General features: G+C 41.5%; 1 protein-coding gene across 2 annotated transcripts in view; it reads left to right on the top strand.

Moving 5' to 3' along the window:
* Positions 1-197: 197 nt before the first annotated feature.
* PKIG (cAMP-dependent protein kinase inhibitor gamma) overlaps positions 198-6,000 on the top strand; it is a 75,984-nt gene continuing 70,181 nt past the window's right edge. The window contains exon 1 of one of the 2 annotated variants that reach the window (XM_037012745.2): positions 198-348. The gene's annotated coding sequence lies outside the window, so the exon portion shown is untranslated. Of the gene's footprint in view, positions 349-4,995; positions 5,102-6,000 lie in introns of those variants that run through there. The other variant, XM_037012744.2, reaches the window with a different exon arrangement.

Here is a 6,000-nt window from a genome sequence, read left to right as displayed (position 1 = left end):
CAGACTCCCCCCCGCGCTCTGTTGCCTCCCTTTCCCCCACTATTCCCATCCTTGCCCTTCCCCCGGGGCCACGTTCAAGGCTGCCAAATCCCTCCCGAGTCCCTCACCGCCCAGAACCCCAGCTCACACCCACCCCGCGCCCCTCACACCCCTCGCCGAGGGCGCGCGGGGGCGGCGGGAGGGACGAGAACCCTCCCGGTCCTTCCGAGCCGCCGTAGCGAGCGCCGCGGGAGGTCGGCAGCTGCGGTCGTCAAGACAACGGGCTCCGCTGCGCGCTGCAGGCGCCGGGCAGCCGGGCTGAGGCGCTTCGGGCTGGCGGCCCGGCGGGGCGAGGCGGCGGGACAGCAGGTGAGCTGGGGCTCCGCGGGCCATCGCGACCCCAACGCGCCGCCCCGGCGTCGTCGCAGCGGGCATGGGTCGGGCCGCTGGGGACCCCTGGGATGGAGGCTGGAGCCGGACCTTTCTGCCTCCAGCCAGGCCGGGGCGGCTCACCCTCGTACCCTTTAACCCCGCCGGACGCTGGGCGAAGTGTGCTTTGGGCTGTTTATTTTATTTTGGGGCAACTGCTTAGCCTGGCCCGAAAGTTCCTTAAAAAAAAAAAAAAAGCCCTTCTTATTTGGCGATCGGAGAATAACTCAAAAATGCAGAAAATGTACGTGTGACTCTTAACAAGGCCAGAGAGGATTGACTTTTTTGTGTGCATCAGCTTTCCCATCTGCACAATGGGGATAATGATAGCACCTGGCTTATAAGGTCATTACAAAGTAAATTTATATTTAAATAACCTTGCAGGCAAGTCAATACTTCGAAGCTTTTATTATTACTGCGACTACAAGGAAGTGCATCATGGAACATACATTATGTGCCAGGGCCTGGGCCGATCGCTAGGGGTAAAAAAAAGTGAATGAGACATTTTGTCCTTAGGGAACGCCAGTTTTATGGCATGAATAGGAATTCCTTGTGATTCAAGCTACGGTTTGGGACAAACAAGGGACTGTGAGTGCACAGAGAAGACAGTAACCCAGATTTCTGGAAATGAGGTTTGGGTAGGATGGTCGAAGAGGGATTCCAAAATAAGAGGATTTCAAAATGAGACGTGAAGGCTGCATTTGTATTGGCCAGAAGAGGAGGCTGGTGGAGTGCAGTGTTATAGGCAGAGAGAGCAGTGTGTGTGTAAAGCCCAGGGTAGAGAGTTCAGGCTTCTTGGTTATCTGCAAGAATTTCCTAGGCTGGCTGCAGACAGCTAGATTCCAAGAAGTGGAAGTCATCTTGGCTAGATGTTGTTTGAGCTATAGTTAGGTGTCACTTCTGAAAGATTTCGCTTGTATCTCCTTATATGTTTGGAGGAGTTTGGACTTTCTCTTGGGGGCAGTGGGGAGCCATGAAAGGATGGTAAACAGTCGTTGAGTTTGGGTTGTGTGTGTTTAATCACTGATACAATTTAAGAATGAGAGAGATTTTTGTTCTTTCTTGGTCTCATCACTACTCCCAAACTGTTTTTCACATTGGAGCCATACATTATGGTAGGTCCAAAAAAAATACTTATTGAGCATCTATTATGTGCCAGGCACTGCATCAGTCCTAAGAAATTGGATCCCTGCCCCATAGCATATATTCCACACATGTTTGAAGCCACATCATGGTGACAAAAGCAGTCCCTTACTCTGAACATGAAAGATAAAAACAGTCCAGTACAACTGGAATGTAATCAGTGTTGGAAGTGAATAATCTAGAAAGATTAAAAAAAAAGGCCCAAGTCATTCAAAGCCACTGTGTTGTACACTCTTGAAAGAAGAGTTCACTTACGCTACTACACCAGGACGAAATGGCCCGAAAAGTAGGAGGGAAACTAGGAAAGTATAGTAATGAAAGGTAAAGGAAGAGGTCAGTTTTGCAAATGTTGCTGAAATTTCAAGTAAGTTAAACATTAAAATGTGTTCTTTGGATAAATAAATAGATCAGGGGACCAAATTGAGCAGATATGGTGCAATGGAGGGGGTGGAATGTGTAATAGCAGCCGCTTCCAAAGGTTCAATGTAATATATCAGTGGGATGAGGAGAGAGTGGGATGTGAGAAAATAAAGACAAAGAGTAGGCAGCTCAAAGAAATTTGACTGTGAAGGGAGAGAGAAAAAGCTGGAGAGTGACTGGGGAATAAGGTTAAAGCCTTTTTAAGCATGAAAGAGATGTGAGCAGATTTAAATGCTGATGGCAAAGAGCCAGTAGTGAGAGAGAGGATAAGAAATTACAGGAGATAAAGGGGAAAATCAATGGCACAACTTTTTTTTCTGTTTTATTTATTTACATTTCTTTTATTTTTTTAATTTTGGTATCATAAATATGCAATCACATGAGCAACATTGTGATTACTAAATTTCCCCCATTATCAAGTCCCCACCACATACCCCATTACAGTCACTGTCCATCAGCGTAGTAAGATGTTATAGAGTCATTACTTGTCTTTGTGCTGTGCTGCCTTCCACTGCCTTCCATGTGTGCTAATCGTAATGCCTCTTACTCCCCTTCTCCCTCCCTTCCCACCCACTGTCCCTAGTCCCTTTCCCTTTGGCAACTGTTAGTCCATTCTTGGGTTCTGTGAGTTTGCTGCTGTTTTGTTCCTTCAGTTTTTGCTTTGTTCTTATGCTCCACAGATGAGTGAAATCATTTGGTACTTGTCTTTCTCTGCCTGGCTTATTTCACTGAGCGTAATACCCTCTAGCTCCATCCATGTTGTTGCAAATGGTAGGATTTGTTTTCTTCTTATGGCTGAATAGTATTCCATTGTGTATATGTACCACATCTTCTTTATCCCTTCATCTACTGATGGACACTTAGGTTGCTTCCATTTCTTGGCTATTGTAAATAGTGCTGTGATACACATAGGGGTGCATGTGTCTTTTTTAATCTGAGAAGTTGTTTTCTTTGGGTAAATTCCTAGGAGTGGAATTCCTGGGTCAAATCTGATATTTCTATTTTTAGTTTTTTGAGGAACCTCCATATTGCTTTCCACAATGGTTGAACTATTTTACATTCCCACCAGCAGTGTAGGAGGGTTCCCCTTTCTCCACATCCTCGCCAGCATTTGTTGTTCCTAGTCTTTTCTATGTTGGCCATCTTAACTGGTGTGAGAGGTGATATCTCATTGTGGTTTTAATTTGCATTTCCCTGATAATTAGCAATGTGGAGCATCTTTTCATGTGCCTGTTGGCCATCTGAATTTCTTCTTTGGAGATGTGTCTGTTCATATCCTCCACCCAATTTTTAATAGGGTTATTTGCTTTTTGGGTATTGAGGCAATAGCATAACTTTTTGGAAAAGGTGAAAGTGAAGGTCCACAGCACAGATTCTTTAAAAGGAGTCTGATGTCTTCTACTTTTTGGGAGAAGTGAGACAACGAGGTAACTGCTGAAAAGGAGTACATCAGTGTAACGCAGCAACAAAATAAAAGGTGTAAGTGTGGAGGTAAAATTGTATTTTCTTTATCATCAGATAGGAGACATTTATTGGACTATTGTGTTAATTAAGTACTTTTCATGTACTAGTGTCAATAATATGATTTTTACAGCAATCCTATGAGATAGCCTTTATTATAATTCCCAGCTTATGGATGAGGAAACTATGGTAAAATGCTTACCCAGGCTCATTCAGGATTTGAATCCAGGTCTGCCTGAGCTCAGAGTCTTTACTACCTAGATGATATGACTTTGTACCTATATGATATGATGATCTGCTGAGAATCAAGAGAATTAAGTTAAAAATTTTAGATATAATAAGGTTAAGTGAACAAGCAGCTACAACACAGACAAAAGCAGTAGCTTTATGCAAGCAATAACAGAAAATATAATTGTAGGAGAAATGAAAATAGCAACATGAAAAATAAATACCTAGGAATAAACTTTACAATAAATGTGCTCAGGCTAGCCAGATAGAATGAGATTTGGAGGGGAGGAGACGGGGCGCAGAATAGGTATTTGGCTAAAGAGGAGGTATTTTTCCCTTGCAAAAATCAGGGTGTTCATATCAGAGAAAGGACATGTAGAAAATCAGGTATCTTTCATAAGACATAATGAGACAATATGCAAAGATGTTGACTATGATGGTTTTATAATACTGAAAACCTGAAAACAGACTGGTTAAATTGTGGTACAGTCATATGATGGGTACTATCAGCCACTTAAAAAGAATGAGGTGGGAGCTATATACATATATATATGAGAAAGATGTTTACATCATATGGTTAAGTGTGAAAAGCAGATTACAGTGCAGTATGTTCCCATTTTTAGATTTTTAAATGTATATATACATAGAGGAAAAATGTCTAGAAAGATTAGTTCTTTAAAAATTTTTTTTTTCAATTATGGTAAAATACCCATGTCATAAAATTTACCATTTAAATCCTTTTTAAGTGTACAGTTCAGTAATGTTAAGGATATTCACACTGTTTTTCAATCAGTCTCCAAAATTTTTTCATCTTGTAAAACTGAAACTTTATACCCATTAAACAACTCCCTATTTCCCCATCACCCAACCCCTGGCAAAACCATTCTACTTTCTGTTTCTATGAATTTGACTGCACTAGATACTTCATATTAGTGGAATCACACGATATTTGTCTTTTTGTGGCTGGCTTATTTTACTTAACACAATGTCCTCAAAACTCATTCATGTTGTAGCATGTGTCAGAATTTCCTTCCTTTTTGAGGCTGAATAATATTCCATTGTATGACTAGATATATTTTGTATATTCATTGTATGTATAAGCATTTTGCTTATCTATTCCTTAGGTGGTCAGTTGGGTCGCTTCCACCTTTTAGCTATTGTGAATAAAGCTGCTCTGAACACGAGTCTACTAGAATGATAAATTCTTTAAGTCTCTCATGAAATCACGGGCAGACCTTTATTCCTTTCCTTATCGCCTTTTCTTTTTTTATGATCATGAATTGCTTTCATAATCAGAAGAAGCAATAAGGATGTATCTTGTTTGGCGAGATGTGAGAGTAAAGGTTCAAAAGGCCTGATCTAGGGCAGTGGCAACAGGAATGGAATGAAGAGGGCAGTTTTGAGAGACATTTCAGGAGAAACAGGACTTGACAACTTAAAGGTAATGGGTTGGTGGGGTGGAGAGGGGAAGCAAGCCTTCCCTGCGTATGGTCAGAAGGGGGATCAGTCCTGAAGGGGTTTAAACAAGGAAAAAAGACAGGTCATAAGGCTGGAGAGGCACCTGAGCCTTTGTTCAGGAGTTTGGACTCTTTCCTGAAAGCAGAGGGAAGCCATTGAAAGGGAGGGAAATGACTTAATCAGATTCGTGTTGTAGAAAGATCGCCCTGATTCATTCCCTCCAACTACTGCAAGCTGAAGCCAGATCATGCCGAATTTCCCTTTGTGCTCCTTAGGCTCAAACCTCTGTTCATTTCCTTTTATTTGAGAGGAAGCATTCGTGCTGAAAGATACATATCTACTCTTCTAGAAAAGTACCTGGAATATTTTAAACGAAGTCCTATTTAGATTACATGGATTGCTAATTGTGTTCAGTTTTATCTCAACCACACCGTTTCCTGCAACTTTACTTTCTACCTTTTGTAGGGGAAATATGAATAATTGGGAAAGTAAACAAGACATATAAACAGCTCAAGTTAGAGAACCTCAATTTATTGCTAATATCTTTGATCCTCTCCTTTTGGGAGAAAAGGGCCAATATAGAGTAAGCACTGTCATATTAAAGAGTTATCACAAAACTAACATTCTTTAGAGTCCGTATGGACTCAGCCTATCACCTGTTTCTACTCCCACAAACCTGAAACCTCTCTGCTTCCAGAGCATCACAGAAAGAGGGCACTCACTAACTGTTGAGGTAACATTTGTAAGAGTTTTGCAGTTTATAAGAGCTGGATTTCCAAAAGATACAAATCCATGATCTCATTTCATCCTCATATAGTAAAAATAAACTTTGTTTTGTAAACCTTTTGTTTTAGCTCTTTTTATGTATGTCTGAGCCATGAT

The sequence above is a fragment of the Manis javanica genome, chromosome 5 (genome assembly GCF_040802235.1).
Source record: "Manis javanica isolate MJ-LG chromosome 5, MJ_LKY, whole genome shotgun sequence".
NCBI lineage: Eukaryota > Metazoa > Chordata > Mammalia > Pholidota > Manidae > Manis > Manis javanica.
This window is presented reverse-complemented; position numbering and strand designations above follow the sequence as displayed.